The sequence below is a fragment of the Poecilia reticulata genome, chromosome 10 (genome assembly GCF_904066995.2).
Source record: "Poecilia reticulata chromosome 10, P_reticulata-male-v2, whole genome shotgun sequence".
Lineage (NCBI taxonomy): Eukaryota > Metazoa > Chordata > Actinopteri > Cyprinodontiformes > Poeciliidae > Poecilia > Poecilia reticulata.
Window position 1 is genome coordinate 2030257 of NC_088839.1, and position 22147 is coordinate 2052403.

The 22147-nt window shown below is 40.4% G+C and overlaps 2 long non-coding RNA genes across 2 annotated transcripts in view; both read left to right on the forward strand.

The window, feature by feature from the left end:
- Nucleotides 1-22147, forward strand: part of LOC145553040 (uncharacterized) — a 462758-nt gene that overhangs the window by 424373 nt on the left and 16238 nt on the right. The window contains exons 2-3 of the long non-coding RNA XR_014089218.1: nucleotides 14402-14458; nucleotides 14595-14843. This is a non-coding gene — a long non-coding RNA (uncharacterized LOC145553040). The remainder of the gene's footprint in view (nucleotides 1-14401; nucleotides 14459-14594; nucleotides 14844-22147) is intronic.
- LOC145553042 (uncharacterized) lies at nucleotides 9169-10461 on the forward strand. The gene is made up of 2 exons (XR_014089222.1): nucleotides 9169-9778; nucleotides 9809-10461. It is a non-coding gene; the product is annotated as an uncharacterized LOC145553042 (long non-coding RNA).

Consider the following 22147-nt stretch of genomic DNA (forward strand, 5'->3'; position numbering starts at 1 on the left):
TCATTGCAGCCAAGCATGATTTAATGTTACACAATACAGTTTTACCAAGTTGCTCAAAGTCTAAACTGGCATTGTTGTGCATTTAAGGTGTAAACTTTACCTTCGACCAAACGCCCCCCAAAGGCATCCCAGCGCCCCCCTTTTGTAAAAATGTCCACCAGCGCCCCTTGCCGTCCTCTGAACGCCCCCTGGGGGGCGGTACCACCCACGTTGAGAACCGCTAGTTTAGAATGTAAGTTTTAAATGACATTTAGTAATCAGATTATGTTAGAGGAATACTTAGACTCTAAATATTCTTCTATGCATTCTTTATTGTCATCTGATTTTGAAATGCCTCAGAGGGTTTCTGTTGGCGACAAGATTCTATGGTCTTCAGCTTCTACAATGTCCTATAAAGTGCTGTGACAGACAGACAGACAGACAGATAGATAGATAGATAGATAGATAGATGGCCTGTAATGTATAGAACTTTATCAAGTACTGACTAGCCCAACGTGCTTTACATTACATTCAGGCACACATTCACAATGATTTTATTTTTTTCTTTACATTTCTGATTAAAATATTTATATTTCATCTTTTGGTAACATATTTTTCAACATCCCCTCATATTTGTAAAGTTACTGTTAAGTAAGTCAAAATGAGAAGAAAATGACACAAATAGCAAATTAAACATAAAATTGAAGTAGAAAAGTTTGACCTTTTAACGTAAAGCTTACTACTATGCGAGACAAATAATATATTCTAAATCATTTCAACTTGCACTGTAAATGTAAATTGTCCATTCATAAAACCTTTATGAACAAAAATAGCAAACAGTACTGTTACCTAAAACTACTTAAAATCAAACTACTGTCAATTTCAATATTTTCAAAAGGCTAATGGATCACAACAAGACATCAAAAATTGCACTCATATTCCCAATGACCAGGAAAACATTTGCCAGAAACAATTCAGGGAGTGTTATGCTATTCTGGAGGCAGAGTTCAAACTTTGCAATCTGAATCTCCTGTTGGTTTTATGTTTTTACAATCTCCTTGTCCTATATTATTATATTCCAAAGCAAATTGTGAACATACAACTTTTGCTCTACAACAGCAAACCTGACTCATCAATACAGTTTAAAACTTAGTGTATATTTGACGGTCTGCTCTTTCAATATAACTTGAAACGGCATCTTATTCAGGTTGTGTCTTGCTGCTACATTATAGATCAGACATGTAAAAAAACTCACTTCCATGTCTCAACTCAGTAAAGTATATGCAAAGTTGTTTCAAATCATTATCAGCATCAATTATTATCTGCATCAGACTCTGTTCATCTCATATTTCTCAAATCAAATGGACTGTAGAAGGTCCTAATTCATCAGCTGCTGCTCTCTTTACTCCTCAGAGCATTTTATTTCACTTATATTGTAGTCTTGTGTTACTGCTTGTGACAAAGATTATTGATTGATTATTATTTTTAAGGTGATCAAGGTGTGTAGACAATCACATTTATATAAGTAGCTGAGCAAAGGTGAGCCGCATAATTGTAGGCGCATTTGTCCCCCCCGAAAAATTTCACCTTAGTTGCGAAAAACGTTTGATTTTGAAATTTTCACTTTACTTTAAAGGTGAGACCTCCCCTAATAAGTTTTTTACACATAAAACTATGTGTCAATCTGCCCCAGTGAATTATATAGTAGGCTGCCCCAGACATTGTTGACTCATGGTGGCTTTTAAAGCTTCATAAGCCCGACTGATTTTAGTGACATTGTCGGTGTAAAATATTGAATAAAATGTTGTGCTTACATGACTGGCATTATTTTTACTCTTACATTTCACTATATGCCACACAAAATTACAAGAGGATCACCTATATTGTCTCCAAGTGTATTCTGGGTAAAACTTGTCACCAGCCGTCCACCAACGTCATCATCAGTCTCTTGGCAACAGATGGAAAACTAGCTAGAACATTTTTACGGACTAAGTTAACATGAGTGCAGCTCCATGGAGCGGCAAAGTGAAAAGGATGGAAAGAAGAGAGCAAGGAAAAGCCAAAAACTGGACGCATATTTTGTTCGTTGTCTTGGAGATGAAGCGGAGTTTTTTGTTGGCAGCGATTCAGACCCGCCAAAACTGCCAGGATAGTTACAGGAACAACTCTAATGTTATTCACAAAGTGTGACTTAACTATACTGATTATAAACTGTATCAGCCCAGCCGCCGAGCTCACATATCCTTTTTTCTCTCTGGAAGGCTGAGTTATAGTCGCGGTTTGAGCCGAACAGTTCGGGTTGAGCGCGTTTTTGAGCCCAGACAGCGGAATGGCGTTTATAGTTACATTGGAGCCGCCTGGGAGAGCGGCGCGCGCGACACGCACCGAGTTGCAAAGATCCAGAGGTGCACGAGGCGCTGCGACACGCTGCGTGTCCGCTTTAACGCGCACAATGAACCGAGCTCCGTGCTCATGAATTAAAACAAATTCAATATTTCCATTGGCATGATTTATTGTTTCTCTTTTTATTTCTCTCTCTTTCTTCCAAAAACTGTATGATAAAAGCTTTCAGGTTGGTGCTTTGGTCTCAACTAAACCTTTTTTGGAGGACAATTTTTTTTATAAAGACTTCAAAATTCATTTTATTTGTCGTTTTGTTTATTTATTTTGGATATTTGAAATATCTTCCAGTTGCACTGTTCATTATAATTTAAAGTTTACTGATCTTTCAGATTGTGCTCTTGCATTAATATTTTGCCATTAACATTTTATTACTTAAAAATGGTCTCAAAACAACAATAATATTGTTTATCAAAAATCTAAATTTGTTATTGTGACAGGTCTACACACATATGATATATAGTGTAGTTAATTACCAGGGATTGCATAGTTACCTTGAAAGAGTAATTTGATTACCGAATGAAAAATGTATCAGCTAGAAAATGTGCATCTTTTCTCTCCATCGTTTACGCTTGTGTCGCTGGTGTTACACATGAAACGTATCTCCCCAAGGAAAAAGCAACAATATGTGTTTGCAAAAAAAAAATTACAAATATAGTAACACAAAGTGACTTGGATACGTAACTTTAATCTGATTATTGGATTGTAAATAGTAACACATTAGATTACTCGTTACAAGGGGTCAGATTAGAGTAACGCGTTGATGACACCATTGTTTGACATTTTGCTCAAGGTATTTATGGATCTTTAAGGTTTTCTATATGTGTCCCCCAAAATGATAAATTTGTTCCTACGCCCTTGCGTATTGACAGTTGCTCGCTGCGACTGAGTAGTGTCTGTCTCTAGGCAACCATGACAACAGCTTCGGTCTGTAGCGTTCTGGGGTCCTGTGTAGGTCTGGCCACTACAATTTAGCTAACCTTAATATATTCTGCATTTTATTTTGGTCGTTATTGTTACACTTAGAGTTTATGTGTGTGATAGGCGTGTCTATTGGACATTTATAGAAATACTGATCAAATCGCGTCCTATATCGGTTCAATACTGTGCAATGCCAAGTTTTAGTGTGAAAACTGTGCACTCTTTTATACATGAGGCCCCAAAACTATTTAACACTAAAACTTGGCTTATGGGCAAATTTAGAAAAGTGTGACGCACAAAAAAATCTGGATGTATAAAGCCATGCGCACACACATAACTGCGCACCTTTCCTGTATACATCAAATTTGCGGGAAATAGAGCGCAGCTGCTGGTCCTCCCTGTCGCCACCCATAAATACATATCTCAATTAGTATAAATACATGGAAGTCTGCCATCACCATGGCAACGGTCCTTGCTTGTAGCAGTATAGGTATTTACAATATTAATAATTATATATAATTAAATATATTTATTTAAAATATGCTTTCAGGGCACATAAGGTCGCCGCACAAAAATAAAAATAATAAATTTAAAAGAAAAAAATGATTTGTGGGTGGATGTTGGTGAGGGAGGACGCAGGCAGACCCAGGTTGTAGAAGATAAATGAAGAATAATGGCTCAAACACAGTTCAGGAGACTGGCAGCACGGCAGAGCGGAAGGCTAGGGCTCAGCACCGGTAGCAACAGAACAAACGCGAGCTAGCCAACTCAGGACTTAACAGTTCAACTAAGACGATTGACCTAATTCAAACGACAATAGACAAGGACCCAACAAGAGACAAGGGCAACAGGTGGACTAAAATACACAGGAGGTAATCACAGGGAACGAGACACAACTGGGAACAATCAAGGGGGAAGACAGGACAAGACTCACTGGACAAGGAAACCAAAAATAAACACACAGAAAACTCAAATCCTCACAAAAATAAAGAAATTGTGCAAATGCCTGTTTGAACAGCAGAGCATTCAGCTGGCATTTAAAGACAGACAGCGTGTCAGAGTCATTTGAGTGGGAATGTGGACATTTATTTTAAGTAGAGAAATCATGTGCATAAGTTGTACACTTACAGAATAAAGATGCTTTATGTCCATAATTTGCATTCATAAAGCGGGCGGCTCAACTGAAGGATGACTACAGCAACGCACAGCTCCTTCTTTAAGTTTTGCTCAGAGATCCACGATGATCAGTCTGAACAATCTAGCGCTAATAAAACATCAACATTTCCCAGCAGATCAATATGATCTCTGAACACACGCTCCCTCTGAATCCTTCCATTGATGATGTTCTCCATCAGATTTAAAGCTCGCCACAATTTTGAGGCTCACCTTTGCGCAGCTACTTATATAAATGTGATTGTCTACACACCTTGATCACCTTAAAAATAATCAAACTTGTTTAGAGTTAATCTGCTGACCCAACCCTGTTTTCTTTTTTTTTAGTGAGAATGAAATGACCCTGCAGATGCTTGATGTTTGATGCTTCATGGTCTAAATAGCTGAGTGGAGTCAGGTTTCAGTGTATTTAGGTGAGTTTTGACGCTTTGTAGTTTGTTATTCTCCACAGAAAAAGTTTGTGACTGCCGCACATTCTCACAGCAGGTCAAAAGTTTGTGTGTATTTATGCAAACTTTCACGCCACTTTCATTTTTATACATGCCAACTTGTGCGTAAAATATGGCGCCGCATATTTTTTGTGTGTACGCATGCTTTATACATTACATGGTAATGTCACTTTTGTTTGTCCTTTGGATTAAAAAAAGTTCAGGCATGGATATTGGTTTACATCTTTTGACAGCATTACATAAATCCAAAAGGTTGAACATTAAGAAAATAAAGTGCCAGAATGTAATTATATTAACATGTACAAGAAAATAATCAACTGACCTGAGTCTTTATCATTATGTTTGGGCCAGCAATGTGTTTCTATTAGACAGAATTAATATCTGGATTTATTTGAGTCCAGAATTACAACCTTGAAATTCTGCTTTGAGTGTTGCTGCAAATATCAGCAGAGAATTGAACCCAGCTGCTGCGCTCACGGCTCACTCACAGCAACAAAGAACAGACCGTAGAAATGATAAAGCTAACTAACTGAACCACACCTAGGTGGACCGCAACCATACTGCGACCGTACCGTTAAGTCTAGTGGAAAAGAAGCCTATAGTATTCTGAGGATGCTTAGGGTGGGGAGTGTGAGGGTACTCTCCGGAGGTCCACCTTAATATCTTCTGCGGGTTAAGATCCAGGTGGTTCTGTCTCCAAGGCGACATTCCGGGTGGATGAACTTCCTTGTTTTATGACTCAAATGCATGATGATCTATCAGTTAATCAAATTTATTTGTATAGCACATTTCAGCAACAGGGCAGTTGAAAGTTCATCATAAAACACAGGAATACAAAGTCATAGGAAACACCACACAGTCAACAACTGAGAAAATCTGTATACATTACATATTGCCAATTGCCCAAGATTCACCCAGGGAGAATTCAGCACATGTCCAAAATAATGTTCATCAACCTCAATTATTTCCCTTCTCCAGCTTTCTCATTTTGCTCCATCCACCACTTACTAATGATTAGAAAAATACAGACCCACTCAATAAATTAAAATATTATTGAAAAGCCCATTTACTTTAGGGACTTGACCACTAAATGAAAAGCATCATATAGATTAAAAATGCACATATGGTTATTTGAAAGACTTTATTTCTCTTAATTATGATGATTTACCATTTACAGCTAATGGAAACATAACATTTAAAATTAGAATATTTCATCAGACCAATAAATAATATTTTATTGCAGAAATGTGTGTTTAATGAAAAGTATTTTTAATACCTGCTTAAAGGTTATTTCATGTATTTTTAATGTGACAAATGGGACTTATCGGTACAAATATTAAAATATACTTAATTTGAGTATGTGACATCAAAATGAAATAAAGTATCCTAAACAAAAAAAAAAAAAAAAAAGTTTACCTCCGAGAATAAAACATAGGGTAATGAAATGCACAGAATTTTTGTTGCATTTGTATGTACGCAAGGATGTCTTGTATGTATGTATTTTATTTGAAGAAGTCCACGAAGTAAAAATATATCTGGGTCACAACTTTTACCGGAACTGATAAAAGGAACAAGGGACACTCGGTTAAAGGGGGAAAAGGGGTGTGACAGCAGGCTGGAAAAAGGACCGGGGAGCTTAAAAGACGAGCCCGGAGATACCTGAGTTTTTGGACTAAAAGCGTTGCCAGATCAACTAACAAAGGAGTCAAAACTCTTCTGGAGGCAAGATAAAGCCACACGGAACGATGACCGGTCCCGATGCGCTCGCGATCCAGGCCTGACAAAGGGAACCGCCCGGGTACACAAACGCCGACCCGGTGAGACCCTTCCTTTTTTTTTTAGGCTTTTTTGTGTGCACGAAGACTGATAAATATTTTTGGGCCCCAATGTTGTTTTTTTTGCGCAACAAGAATTTTACTTTTTTGATCGCCTGATTATGGACTTTTCGATGGATTATTATTATTGATGAACGATTTATTTTTGTTTTGATTCATAGGCTGGGTTATAGATTTAGTTTTGAATGTGGGGTTGTTTAATTATAAAAAATTAAAGAGTGACTGGTATAATGGCATGATTCCAGGAAAACAGATGTGTGGTTATTAAATGTAGCGGGTCGTTCGTAGCCGCATCCGTTAGATGACGTGTCCCCTCTTTCTTTTTATTTGAACCAAATCGTTTTTATAGCGTTGATTAGTTAAAACTGCGGTCATACTTATTCTAAATTTGTATAAAAACAAGTCAAAGGACTCTCTTGTGCGTGTACATTTCTCGTTTATACAAGGATTTGTTACAAGTATATGAATATATATGATATATGTGCTTTCATCTCACCATCCAGCAACAAAATACAATTGTATTAATGTGTTGTACAGAATAAATAATAAGAAAACCTATGGTGTGGTAGTAATCAACAGTGTTATTAAATGACTGAATCAAAAGTAGTCAAGGAACAAATGGAGAGATTTCTACCAACTGGAAAAAACAAATTCAGACTCAGTTTAGGATTATGAACACAACTCAATATACAATACATGGTTTATCATAATTGTGATAGTTCTTTGTGGAAATATGGTTTCTGGATACTTTCTGTGCGTTCTCAGCTCTCTGTAAGTGACATAGTATTGATAAGGCTTGCAGTATACAGTGGCACTGCTTACCGGTATGATAGAGAGGATCACTGACAAAAATCAATTGAGACAGAGTTAAGTAGACTTCCAGCTCCTCCTCAGACATATCCTCTCTGTGCGTGTGAGAGCCTCCTCTGGTGTACATTGACTTCACTTACTAACATGACAAATAGTCTGCTACTCCTGAACATCATATTATAATCGATTTTGATTTATTCAGTGCTGTTTTTCAAACTCTCAGTGATGATGCATTTCAAATGAGAAATATCTGCTACTATATTTCCCCTTAGACACAAATACCATTCTAGTTATTCTAAGTATCATAAATATATATTTTTTACATATATTTACTGATTCTTCCTTCTCATAACAACTTCCTATTCTTTCTGTGAGTCACTCCACTACCATCTCTCTCACCAACTCTTGCTCTCTTATTAAGAATGAACTCCTGTAAGGTTCCTGTTCCTCCTCTCTTTACTTTCACCTTTCCCTTATCAGCTACCTAAGCTTCCACCCAGCCTCCCACTTTCAGCAAGTTTGGTGAAGAGAGGCCTTTCTCTGGGGATCCCAAAGCAATATTGCGGCATCCGAGGCAAAGGCAATAATCAAATCTAATGCACTTTCACATCTGACTTCCATAACCCTCTTGATTCCTTAATTTATTAGACATGGGAGAAAGGAAAGGCTGGGAAAGTCAGTGTATGCATCATCCTCAAAAATACTTCAAGAGGATATACTGTTTATTACTTTAGGGTCTATATGTGGCATAAAGTCCCAAATCTGTATGACCAGTGGTCCCCAAACTACGGCCCGCGGGCCGAATCCGGCCCGCCTCCACATTTGGTCCGGCCCCCTGAACAATACCAGAGAGCATCAGATTTTTTTTCATATACCGTATTTTCCGGACTATAAGCCGTTTATATGTGGATTTTTCTTCAACCACCAGGGGGCTCTTTAGCAGGAAGTGAATCATTGGAAGTCAAAATTATAAATAAAAGAAGAAAGCGCCCATTGAAACGGAATGAGGTTTTAATAGGGAATTGAAACTTGAGAATGTTGTTGATCAGTTAAGTAGCATTGAGGGGAAAAAGAAGATTTTTCGGGTTTTTTTATAATACTGGGATCATTATGAGAATTTGAGGTATAGATATTAGGATCCAGTGGATGGCAGTAGTGCAACAATAATGGATGCAAGCTGCGGTTGAAATCTAAAGAAGAAGGAGAAGAAAAAACCCATTTTCATTTAGCACATGCTAGTAGCAGACAGTTCAGCACTTCACTTTTACTGTTACAGTTATCGTTCGGAAACTACCGTAATCAATTCAGTTAAATCTAATCTTGGCAACTTTTTCTTTTTCAACCATAATAAATGTTATATTCAATTGACCTGTTATATTCAATTGACTCAAATTTTGGGTGTCCGCCCCCCTCTGCTGCTGCTGCATCACTGTGGAAAACCTGGAGCGGAAGAGATATCTGTGACTTATATGCAGGGGTGAAAGTAAGGGGGTACGGCAGGGTACTGCATACCCCTAAAAGATTTAGTGGGGGTACGCAGTACCTGCAAGAGAGGGGAGCGGCTGTCTGATGTAAAACATGAATGGGTTCACTGTGCAGCTGTGAGTTGTCGAGAAATCTGGTATGGATATGTGAGATCGGTCCAGGTATACGCAGAAAAATGGAATAAAGGCCTGAGAAATAACAGTATACCCGATGAATGATTAAATGATGATTATAAGTGATAAGTGATTATAAAGTGATAGTATACAGGCCAATGAAGAAATGTCTGTAATGAATGATCAAAACATGTACTCTGTACTTTTAATTAAGTAAATGTTATAGCAATGTATACTCTGTACTTCTAATCAGTTGATGTTCTTTACTTATAATCAAGTGAATGATAATGGTTTACATTATGAAAGGCTGAAGGTTGTACTTTTGAGTTAACTACAAACAACATGATTATATAAAGTCAACATGTATTATTAAAAATCATAGATACTAAGGTAAGGGAAAAGAGTACTTCTCACTGAGCAAAAGGCTAGGGACCGAAGGGTGAGTCATCATATGAGGAAGGAGAGGCGAGGGTGCGGCAGGACTGGAAACAGATGGTCAAGGGGAAAAAGGGAACTGCCCCGATGGAAAAGGGAACTGCCCTGATGGAAAAGGGAACTGCCAGATGAAGCAGGGAGGCAGAAATGAGTCATTGGAAACTTGAGAAAGAGCCCGGTATTTTCTACAGGCAGCCCTGCCTTGCAGGACAGCGGGTAATGACATTACGATGGGCAGGTTCCGTGAAAACACAGCACATAAATACTGTGGTACGGGACAGAACGAGGGTTCTTCGTCGGCAGCGCAGAAGCGGAATCATCAGAGGGAGCTGACTAAAGACCAGCAGAGGATTACACCGAGGGACCAAGGGAAACTTATTCCACGACTTCACGCTGCCTAGAAGGGACGAGTTCCACCAGCCAACACCCCTGGTTCCAGATCCGACCGAATCCTCTGCCTCTACCCAACGCTCTCAACCCCGGTGCGGCTGACTTGGAGAAGAGACGGAGGTCCTACAAAGACAAGGAGTCTGCATGTTCAATGGAAAGCGTGAGCCTTCTCTCCGCTTCTCTTCAGTAAAGAGGACTTTGCTCCGGCTGGACAAAGACTCTGACCAAGGACCTCAAAAGATTACAGCTGCCGAGATCAATGACCATCGGGTATGAGTCGACCTGCTTTCCCCAAAAGCCTCGCTCAGTGAATTTAGTGAAACAGGTTAGGAATGAGAACAAGGAAAGGAGGTGATTAATCCTAGTTGATTTCATTATATTTTTGCTTCTTTTATAACTCTTGGAAATTATTTTGTTGTTATATGCCCCTGCTAAAGCTTGCTTAATAAACTTGTAATTCTAAAATTCTAATGAGGATTGTGAACAGTGAGTTTAATTGTGTCAGTCTTAATTATTGTTGGTTCTCCTAAATATAGTAAAACAACATATATGATGCTAGAGACAGGGTGGCTTTGTGTTTTCCTCTGGTGAATGTTAAAATAATGACCTTGGGACTTAAATCTAAGTCACTAAATTTAATCTAGCCGTTAACAAGTGCCGTTATTTTAGGAAGGGAGCTACCGTTAACAGGAGTGGTTGTAGGGGTTATGTCGCTGTGAGTGCTACTCAGCGGATTGCTCCTCAACTGTAAAAGGTCATAACTTTTGGATCGAAGGTAGTCAGAGCTAGACGAGTCCTTTCCGACCCCAGTTTAAACAGATGATTCTCCACAAACTATCGCTAGGGTAAGACCCGAGTTTCTGGGGGTTTTCCGGACCTGTTAGACAGAGAACTGGGCAGTAGTGAGTCCAAAGAGTTGTGAGGAGTGGGCGGGACTTACTATTGGGTAGTAACAGACAGAGTTCACCCACTAATCAGCTGTGACTGATTAGTTTTTCAAGAATGATCTAAAACACAACTTAATCAGTTAATAAATAACTTTTTGCCCATTTCATATTGTTTCTGAACTGTTCGTGCTTTGCTAGAGCAGCGGTGCAACACGACGATCTCGGAAGGTTTTGAGTCGATCTCGGCATCAGGTGACAAACTGAACGCAGCCAGGAGGCTGAGAGCAGCACGACCTCCTCTGATTGGCTTAAAACGTTCAGAACTTTATTAAAGAACAACAAAAAAATCAACAAAACACATTCAAATGAATGACCCAACAACAATAATAGTCTCAGTATTTATTGTTTCAACAAGGTGTTGCGCAATTCTGTGGTTTCTGTTCCATTATCAAAATAACTAGCAGAGCAGTTTAAGATTAACTCATCAACCACCGATGTGTTCAGGGAGCTTATTAATGATCGCAAAATAAATATCAAGCCTGAAAACCTAATATCGTAACGGACTGAATGTTATGTTTATAACGTAATCTCTGGTCGGCTTGTGGAGCGCAGGAGGTTGCCATGGCAATGGGTCTGCTTTAATGACAGAGAGAGACGGAGAGTAAAAAGGTGCGACTGGTTTAGTGTTGATCACCTGTTCAGGTTGTTTTACCTTCTTTTACCTTCGTCTTGGCTCTTCACAGCCGCTGTAGTTTCTGAACGTTCAATAAACGACAAACTTGGACTAATTACCTCGATCTGTGTGAGAACAAGTCATTTACAACAAACATCAAACACGGTAAATACGTTTCATTAAGTTTTTAACAAACAAATGGCTTCTACCGCAATAATTATGTGAAATTAATTAATTGTCTAATATAAAAAATTGTTTGTTGCTGTCGGGCTCAGAGTCTGAGAGGCTTTTCCTTTATCAAACAATTTATTTTTTGCCTCTTATTTAGTGGAAATATTGATGTTGATGAGATTTTCTCCAAAATAATAACCTTTTTCAACCTTTATAGCTCCACTGTTGAAAATGAGGCTCTAACATTCACAAATGACATTGAAATAAAATCCAGTCCAACATCTGGTTTGAGGCGATTCCTCTGGAATCTGTTGGAGGAAAAATATCCCAACTTCAGAAGATGAGCTTTTAACCTAACAGAGCTCTGTGGTTCCTCCTGTCAGTATGAGAGTCAGGGTGAGGAGGCGCCATGTTAGGAAGAGAAGTGGAAGCTGCAGGATCTTCAGAACAAACAGGTCATGATGCTGGGCTACTGATTATCCCTCTGTCTGGACACAGGATCAATAGAACCAGTTTAAAAGCTCAAATGAATGGTTATATGCCAGACATGGAAAACTGGGATGCACTCCATGCCATGATGTTCAGGATTTAGGTCTCATAGCATCTCCAGGTGTCAACATTGCAGCCATTGAGCTGCAGGAGGAAATACAGCTTTATTTTGTAGCAATTCAAGAGCTACACTACTTTTATCGCTTCGCAAAAAATTTATTCAACACAGAAACTCCAAAGCACATAAAGAAGCAATATTTTTTATTTTATTTTTTTTTGTCATAGTACCTCCAAGAATTTAAAACTGCTTTCACCCCTGCTTATATGTGCATGTTTACTGGTTTAAAAAACAAACTTTGGGGTTGTGGCTTATAGTCCGGTGCGGCTCATAGTTAGGAAAATACGGACTATAATATTTCCTGGATTTTTTCTGTGAAGAACCCAGAGAGGGTTATTTGGTTATTATTTATTTCATTAATAGTGTTATTATTTATTTCCTGACTTTTGCTCTGTGAAGGACCCAGAGAGGGTTATTTGATTGTGCTTTCTGGAAAACAATACATTTTTACATTTAGGCACTCCTGCAATCGTCTCACTTTTTGTGTTACAAACTGACTCGGCCCCCAGCAGAGAAGGGAAAAGTTATGTGGCTCTCACAGGAAAAAGCTTGGGGACCCCTATGTATGACTCTTGTCTTTTGTTCCCCAGATAGGATATTGCAGGCACCTGCAGAGGGGGGGTGCTTGAGCACCTGCCCCTTTTGCTGCTTGGCCCCAAGTGCCCTGTTGGTCTTTTTTTTTTTGGTATTATTATTTTCTAAGCCCTCTTCTGACACATAATAACATGTACTAAAATTATTATTATTATTTTTTTTGTAAAACATAATAAGCCCTCCGGTCACCTTGTTACCTTTTGCCCATGACGCAATTGCGATAAAGCGGCTAACTGGCACAGGACGAAAAATGGGATTTTCGTCAGCTATTGACACCTTGTTCTGCCGTGCGCATGGAGATTGAGGGCTTTGGGCAAGAGGTTTTTGTCAGAGTCGAACACTGCCAAAAATGGTCAAAAAGCTGTGTGTTCGTGTTCCCCTATCAACCCCCTCCCCTTGTGCCTAGCAGAGGTTTTAGTATTTAAATGAAGGTGCTGAGTGCCATGCAAATGCAAATCAACTGTTGAGCACCGCCTTTTGACTCTTATTCATTTTGTAGCTAATCCTTTTTAATTTCTGTTCACCATAAAGAAGTATGTTTGGAGAAAACAATCTATCATATCCATTAAAATATATAATACATGTGTGTTAGGAGCACTGAAAAACTTAGTTTTGGTTGAATTGATGATATAAAAGAAGAATATGCATGATTACATACAATAGACTTTTGTGAAACGTGATCTTACTTTGACATTCCTCCTATCTGAAGATTTATCTTGTGATGGGAGGAATTGCGTAACTTAATCAATAATAATAATAATAAAAACCATGTTCCAGAGTGGTAGATTGTACATAAAGTATTTTTGTGAATAATATTCAAACTAATGTTAATGTTCAGTGATTGCTTTAAAGACCCAGAGTCATGCTATATTGGAGTGGTAGTGGTCATTCCACATCACAATACTGGACTTAAGAAACTACAGATTTTTCAGTATTCAGTTGCTTAACTCTCAAGTTTAAAGTGAAGAACAAAATGGTTGAAAGTTTGTGATACCTTCTGATAGAGTATAATTATACTCTAAGTTTTGTTAGTTAAGCATTAAATATAACTCACGGATTATGAATCATATTCTGTATAAACTAAAAAGGAGACAGCTCAAAGTAGAATTGAGTAAATAAACATATAATTAATTGCTAAAAACATTTTAGCAATTAATTATAATAAAAATAAAATATACTGTCACGTAACTTTTGGAAAAATAACTTTTTAGAATATATATTTTTTTGTCAACTTTCATTTAACACTCCAGTCCAGTTGGTGGCAGTAATGCGCTTTCATAGTCGGTCAAGCAGCCGCCATTAAACTCAGACCACGGTGCAGAGGAGCTCTTACGGAGTCCACCAGGACGAACAGAAATTCAGTAAGTTATGATTTCACATTTAGTGAATAGTGAACACTCGCATATTTGTAAGGAAAACTCCCGTTATTTTATTTATTTTGTTGTAACTCAGTACAGCAAGGCAGAGTGTGGTAAGCAGTAAAGATCTACAAAATGGCGGATGGAGGACGGATCTGAGGACGAAGTCATGAAGCCGGTATGTATAATCACTGCGTTGATTCCCGACTGTATAATGGTTGGTTGAGAATAATTTTAACTTATTTACTTACGTATTTTTGAGAAAGTGATATATTTGCTACAATATTTTTTTAATTTTACATTTATTTCCACAGACTCCACAGAATGAGAGTCACATTTGTATCAATCAGACTCTTCAGGAACGTTCTGATGTCCGTGATGAGGACAGAGATGCAACTGTGTGTGAGTATCTACTATTTTAGAATGTTGATGATATTTTATTCTTCAACATTGTTTATGTACATAATGTAATCATGCTATGTATTGACAATGCACAAAAATGTTTTCCAGCTGCATCCAGGACCTACAGCCAGTCATCCAGATGTAGCTAAAGAAAGAAGCAGGTCACATTTATTACTAGAGATGTTACAATTGCATCAAATGCATTAGTTTTGCATGCATGTTTGTATGTGTGTGTATGAATGCAATCAGCAGTGAAAAGAAAAATAACATTAGGAGCCAGGAGCTTGGCAACCTCTGCTCCAAACTACAGGAGAGACTTGAAGCTAACCCTAAATACAGCATGTTGCATCATAAGCATTTGTATGTTGGATCATGCTCAGAAAGAAAGCCACCACCACACGGCCCAGAAGTCGACAAGCATTTTGTGCTGTAATCTATTTAATTATTTTTTTTAACTGAAGTTTTTATTTATTTATAGATGTTATTATGTGTGGTTTCTTTATTTGTAGATGTGTCTTTTATATATATGTGTGGTTTCTTGTAGATGTGTTTTATTTTATATATGTGTGGTTTCTTTATTTGTAGATGTTTTATATGCATGTATGTACATATTTCTTTTTCAACAAAAATTAAAAATATAAACTTATGCCTTGTGCTGGGTGTTTTTTTATTTCTGGGTTATTATTTATAATTTATTAGGGAGGGGCTTAACCAGGCCTGTAATTATAAAGGTCTAGTGTGTCCAATAGGGAGATATCTACCAACCAATCACGTGTCAGTAATGAATTGTGATGTCATTGTTTTTTCACCCAATGACTGACAATTCACATGGGTCTCCTGTTGCTATTCACATGTTAAGTAGAGTCGTTAAGCTGTTAACATCCCCCCCACCCCCCCGCACTTCCGCCGCACCTCCCCACCCCTCCTACCCCCTTTGTAGGATTCTGCATTCGACTGCGGCCGACGAAACTGCGCTGCCCCACCAACTGTCGATTTGCTGCCGATATCTGTCGCTGACTAGCTGCATTCGCGTCAGAATACAGGGTCAAAACTCCCACTTTTCGTCCAGTGTGGAGCTCAACGTAGCGAACGTTCCAGATTACGGAACAGTTTTTGGTGAATTAAAAATAAAAACGTTTTTGGTGAATAAAGTGGAGACTTGCTGCTTGTCAGATGACGGAAAAGGTTGAAGTATCGTTTCTGCTTCAGCTCAGAGTCGCGGTTTAAGCAGAGAGGTAATGAAATACAACAGACACTGACAGGCCTCTGCGTCTGCCTTTCTCTGAAGAACTACTGAGCGGGAGGAGACAGGCAGGTGAGGAGAAACTGTTCTTATCTATCGATTCAGTATTTTTATCATACAGATAATAGGCTGTTGTTGTTATGTTATTAGCTAGCTGCTAACTAACAACTTTGCTAGCAAAGCTAGATAACTAAAAAGCTTCTTCCCTATGTACGAGGCACATCGCCCGTCCTAAACTTATCATCTCCATAATGGACATATGTCTTCTAATTTCCTTTTCTGCATAATGTACATTGCATTTATTCTGGCGTTAGGTAAATGCATCTTGAAGGAGAATAGCACTTAAATAATAGTCTTAACAAGGATATTCATTTAGACTTAAAAATAACTCACCCTGAATTCCATGATAGATATAAAAGTGTGACATTAATGAAGGGGAAAAACCTCAACATAGACTTTAAGTTTAGGGTCTGGTTAGCAGAGTATGCAGTTAATTTTTTCCCAATTATTCAATGAGGGAAAAAAAACTCCATCCATCCATTTTCTTGCGCTTATCCGGGGTCGGGTCGCGGGGGCAGCAGCTTCAGAAGGGAGGCCCAGACTTTCCTCTCCCCAGCCACTTCTTCCAGCTCCTCCCTGGAATCCCAAGGTGTTCCCAGGCCAGCCGAGAGACATAGTCCCTCCAGCGTGTCCTGGGTCTTCCCCGAGGCCTTCTCCCAGTGGGACGTGCCTGGAACACTTCACCAGGGAGGCGTCCAAGAGGCATCCTGACCAGATGCCCGAGCCACCTCAACTGGCTCCTCTCGACGTGGAGGAGCAGCGGCTCTAGTCTGAGTCCCTCCTGCATGACCGAGCTTCTCACCCTGCGGAGGAAACCCATTTCGGCCGCTTGTACCCGTGATCTCGTTCTTTCGGTCATGACCCAAAGCTCATGACCATAAATGAGGGTGGGAACGTAGATCGACCGGTAAATCGAGAGCTTCGCTTTTTGGCTCAGCTCTCTCTTCACCATGACGGACCGGTACAGCGCCCGTTTCACGGCAGACGCTGCCCCAATCCGCCTGTCGATCTCCCGCTCCCTTCCCTCATTCGTGAACAAGATCCCCAGATCTCCTCCACTTGAGGCAGGACGACCCCCCTTACCTGGAGAAGGCACTCTACCCTTTTCCGGCTCAAGACCATGGCCTCGGATTTGGAGGTACTGAGCCTCATCCCGGCCACTTCACTCTCGGCTGCGAACCGCTCCAGTGAGAGCTGCAGATCACGTTCCGATTAAGCCAACAGGACCACATTATCAGCAAAAAGAAGAGATGCGATTTTAAGGCCACCAAAACGGATCCCCTCAACACCTCGGCTGCGCCTAGAAATTCTATCCATAGAAGTAATGAACAGAATCGGTGACAAAGGGCAGCCTTGGCGGAGTCCAACTCTCACCGGGAATGAGCCCGACTTACTGCCGGCAATGCGGACCAGACTCTGACACCGGTCATACAGGGACCTGACAGCCCGTATCAAAGGGCCCGGTACCCCATACTCCCGGAGTACCCCCCACAAGGCCTCCCGAGGGACATGGTCGAACGCCTTCTCCAAGTCCACAAAACACATGTAGACTGGTTGGGCGAACTCCCATGCACCCTCCAGGACCCTGCTGAGGGTGTAGAGCTGGTCCAGTGTTCCACGACCAGGACGAAAACCACACTGCTCTTCCTGAATCCGAGGTTCGACTATCCGACGGACCCTCCTCTCCAGGACCCCTGAATAGACCTTACCAGGGAGGCTTAAGAGTGTGACCCCCCTGTAATTGGAGCACACCCTCCGGTCCCCCTTTTTAAACAGGGGTACCACCACCCCAGTCTGCCAATCCAGGGGAACTGCCCCCCGATGTCCATGCGATATTGCAGAGTGCGTGAGCCAACACAACCCTGCAACGAGCCTTAAGGAAATCCGGGTGGACCTCATCCACCCACGGGACCCTGCCACCGAGGAGCTTTTTGACCACCTCGGCGACCTCGTCCCCAGAGATTGGAGAGCCCAACCCAGAGTCCCCAGGTTCAGCTTCCTCAACAGAAGGCATGTTTGTGGGATTGAGGAGGTCTTCGAAGTATTCCGCTCACCGGCCCACAACCTCCCGAGTTGAGGTCAGCAGCACACCATCCCCACTATAAACAGTGTTGGTGCTGCACTGCTTCCCCCTCCTGAGACGCTGGATGGTGGACCAGAATCGCCTCGAAGCCGTACGGAAGTCTGTCTCCATGGCCTCTCCAAACTCCTCCCATGCCCGAGTTTTTGCCTCAGCAACAACTGGTTCCTTCCCCACCAGAGAGGTGACGTTCCACGTTCCAAGAGCCAACTTCTGCAGCCGAGGATCAGACCGCCAGGGTCACCTTCCTCGGCTGCCGCCCATAGCACAATGCACCCGACCCCTTTGGCCCCTCCGACAGGTGGTGAGCCCATCGGAAAGGGGACCCACGTCTCCTCTTCGGGCTGAGCCCGGCTGGGCTCAGTGGGTAAAAGCCTGGCCACCAGGCGCTCGTCATCGTGCCCCATCTCCAGGCCTGGCTCCAGAGTGGGGCCCCGGTGACCCGCGTCCGGGCGAGGGAACGCCAGATCCAAAGTTTGTGTCCATCATAGGGGTCTTCAGGTTGCGCTTTGTCTGGTTCCTCACCTAGGACCTGTCTGCCTTGGGTGACCCTACCAGGGGCATAAAGCCCCAGACAGCATAGCTCCTAAAACCTCAGTTAAGTAAAATAAAATTGTAATCAAAACTTTTGGAATTGTAATGATTTTTTTAAAACAAATTGTTTTGTTTAAAAAACTTTAAAAAAATAAAATAACAAATTTTTGTCTTGTAAACTTAGAAAGTTATTTGCCAAACATAAACTTTTATTTGCACACATCAGAAATATTTTGTTGTGATTTTATGCCCTGCTCACGACTCATGTGAGAATCACAAGCAAAACTTTGAGTCACAAACAAAAACTTAGAATAACAAGAAAAGATTTATGACATGCACAAATAAGTTTGTTTTGCAAATAATTTTTTCACTTCATGAGACAAATGTGTGATTTAAATGTTTATAAAAGTTTTTAAGCAAAACTCAGTAGGCTTTTCTCATGGTGACATGCATTAACAATTCAATTTTTGCTTCTTTTTTTTTTCGTTTTTCTGCAGTTCCACCTTAAAGTCTGATGCAGCTCTGCTTTCCTGAATGGACCGTCTTCATCTCCACTGCAGCAAACAGGCAGATCTTTTATAGATTACAGTCACTAAAAGGTTGCATTGTGCCCTTGTTTATATTTTTAATAGTGTAATTCTGTAAAGACAAAATATGTCTGGTGGTCCAGCTCTGATTTACATATCTTGCTAAATTGAATATTGCAATACTTTCCTATAACATAATAGACCTGCAGAAAGAAATCACTAATAAAATATCTTACATAGGCATAGTTGTATGCTTTATATAAAGATTTCCCTTAGCTTTGATTGCATATCTCACAATTTTGTAATTTATCATTGATTATTAAACTCTGAAAGCTGAGTGGCTTTGTTAATGTGGATAGATGTGCCCTTTTTTTGAGCACCTCCCCCTTTAGTGGTCTCTGCACGGCCCTGGGATATTGATTTAAAGCAATGGTTGTCTGATTTAGTTGTTTGTCAAAGGTATTCACATTAGTGAATATTAGTGATATTTAATTAGTTAAATAATTAATTTGTATTATTGTTTATTTCAGATTAGTCAAAGGTGAGTTAAGTTTTCATAATTTTCACAAAAAACTAGAGACTCTCAAACTGACCCAGCTCATTAAATGAGTTTTGTCAATGTACACCATTGTGTATTTGAACCAATGGTGCAGATGTTATCCCATGGCAGGATCTACTGGTGTTTAGCTGATCCATGATGCAGCCAGAAGTCGTGGCTTCAGAAGGGCTGATTGTGCTGGTATGTATTATTGTCTGATGGGCCAGGACAGCATTGGATGCAGACATGAAGGTGGTATCAGGCAGAATACCTTAGAGCTTGGAACCATGATGCGCTTCAGAATACCTTTTTAATTACAACAGTTCAGACATGACTTCACCAGTGTATAGTTAATGTGTGTAGAAAAGACTTGATGCTGAGTGAAGGGTTTCTTTTTTCTGCGTGTGCTGTGTAACAACCAGTGTTTTGCTTGGCCAAGTTGTGTCTTTTACAAATACCTTTTGTATCCTAAGGAATGTCATGAAATCTGGTATGAGTATGTGAGATCTGTCCAGGCGCACGCAGAAAACGGAATAAAGGCCTGAAAAGTAACAGTATACCCTGTATAATGATTTGATAATGATTATAAGTGATAAGTGACTATGAAGTGATAACAAACATGCCAATGAAGAAATGTCTGTAATGTATGATCAAAACATATATTCTGTACTCTTAATCAGTTGATTTTATTACATTATGGAAGACTGAAAAGAAAAACACTCCTCACTGAGCGAGAAACAAGGGTGGGGCAGAATTGGAAACAGATGGTCAAACGAAAAATAAGGGAAGTGCCTCGATGGAGCAAGGAGGCAGAAATGAGTCATCAGAGGCTTGGGGAAGAGTTCGGTACTTTCCACAGGCAGCCCTGCCTTGCATGACATCAGGTAATGACATAATGCAATGGGCAGGCTCCATGGAAACACAACACAGTCCTGCCTTGCGAACCGCCCTGGGTTGGAAGGCATAAATACTGATGTACGAGGGAAAAAGAGCGTTCTTCGTCCCCGGCGCAGAAGAGGAGCCACCAGAGGAAGCAGGCTAAAGATCAGCAGAGGACTACACCCCGGGACCGAGGGAAACTCAAAGACTTCACGCCACCGAGAAGGGACGAGCTCCACCCGCCACCGACCCTGGTTCCAGATTCGACCAACTCCTCTGCCTCTACCCAACGCTCTCCAGATCACCGCAGCCGACTTGGAAAAGAGACGGAGGTCTTTTAAAGACAAAGAGTCTGCACGTTCAAAGGACAGCGTGAGTCTTCTCTCCGCTTCTCTTCAGTAAAGAGGACTTTGCTCCGGCTGGACAAAGACTCTGACCAAGGACATCTAAAGATTACAGCTGCCGAGACCAAGAACCATCGGGTATGAGTTGACCTGCCTCCCCCAAAGCCTCGCTCAGTGAATTTAGTGAAACAGGTTAGGGATGAGAACAAGGATAGGATGTGATTAATCCTAGTTGATTTCATTATATTTTTGCCTTTTTTATAACTCTTGGGAATTTAACCTGTTGCCATATGCCCCTGCTAGAGCTTGCTTAATAAAATTGTAATTCTAAAATTCTAATGAGAATTGTGAACAGTGAGTTTAATTGTGTCAGTCTTAATTATTGTTGGTTCTCCTAAATATGGTAAAGTTAACATACATGATCCTAAAAACAGGGTGGCTTTGTGTTTTCCTCTGGTGAGTGTTAAAATAATGACCCTGGGACTTGAATCTAAGTCACTAAACTTAATCTAGCCGTTAACAAGTGCCGTTATTTTAGGAGAGGAGCTACCGTTAACAGGAGTGGTTGTAGGGGTTATGCAGCTGTGAGGGCTACTCAGCGGATTGCTCTTCAACTGTAAAGGGTCATAACTTCTGGATCGAAGGTAGTCAGAGCTAGACGAGTCCTTTCCGACCCCAGTTTAAACAGATAATTCTCCACAAACTATCTCTAGGGTAAGACTCGAGTTTCTGGGGGTTTTCCGGACCTGTTAGACAGAGAACTGGACAGTAGTGAGTCCAAAGAGTTGTGAGGGGTAGGCGGGACTTACTATTGGGTAGTAACAGACAGGAAGAACGTGAAGCATTGTTCTCTGGTGGCAGCAAAGTCAACAAGCAATTAATTGTTGGCCTAATTGTCTGACATTTATTAAAAGCTAAAAGAACAAATGAACAAGATAGGTTCTGTCATTCACTCAGGCAGGCTGAGCACTTCTTGGTCTGTACAGATGACCAGGACAAACTGAAATCTACTGTCCACAAATCAAAATCTTCGTTCAAATATTCCAAAGCATAAAATCTGATAATCATTCTTAGAAACCAGTTTACCAGCGTAAACCAGCGTTTAAGTACAGATAAGGTATGAATTTATTAATTTATAATCCTGATAAACTAAAACATACAGGTAAAAAACAGGACTTGCATACTGCAAAACATTCTCAAATCAGAATTTTGATTTGATGCTATATAGACAAACATTGTTTTGACATATGTGAGTACCGG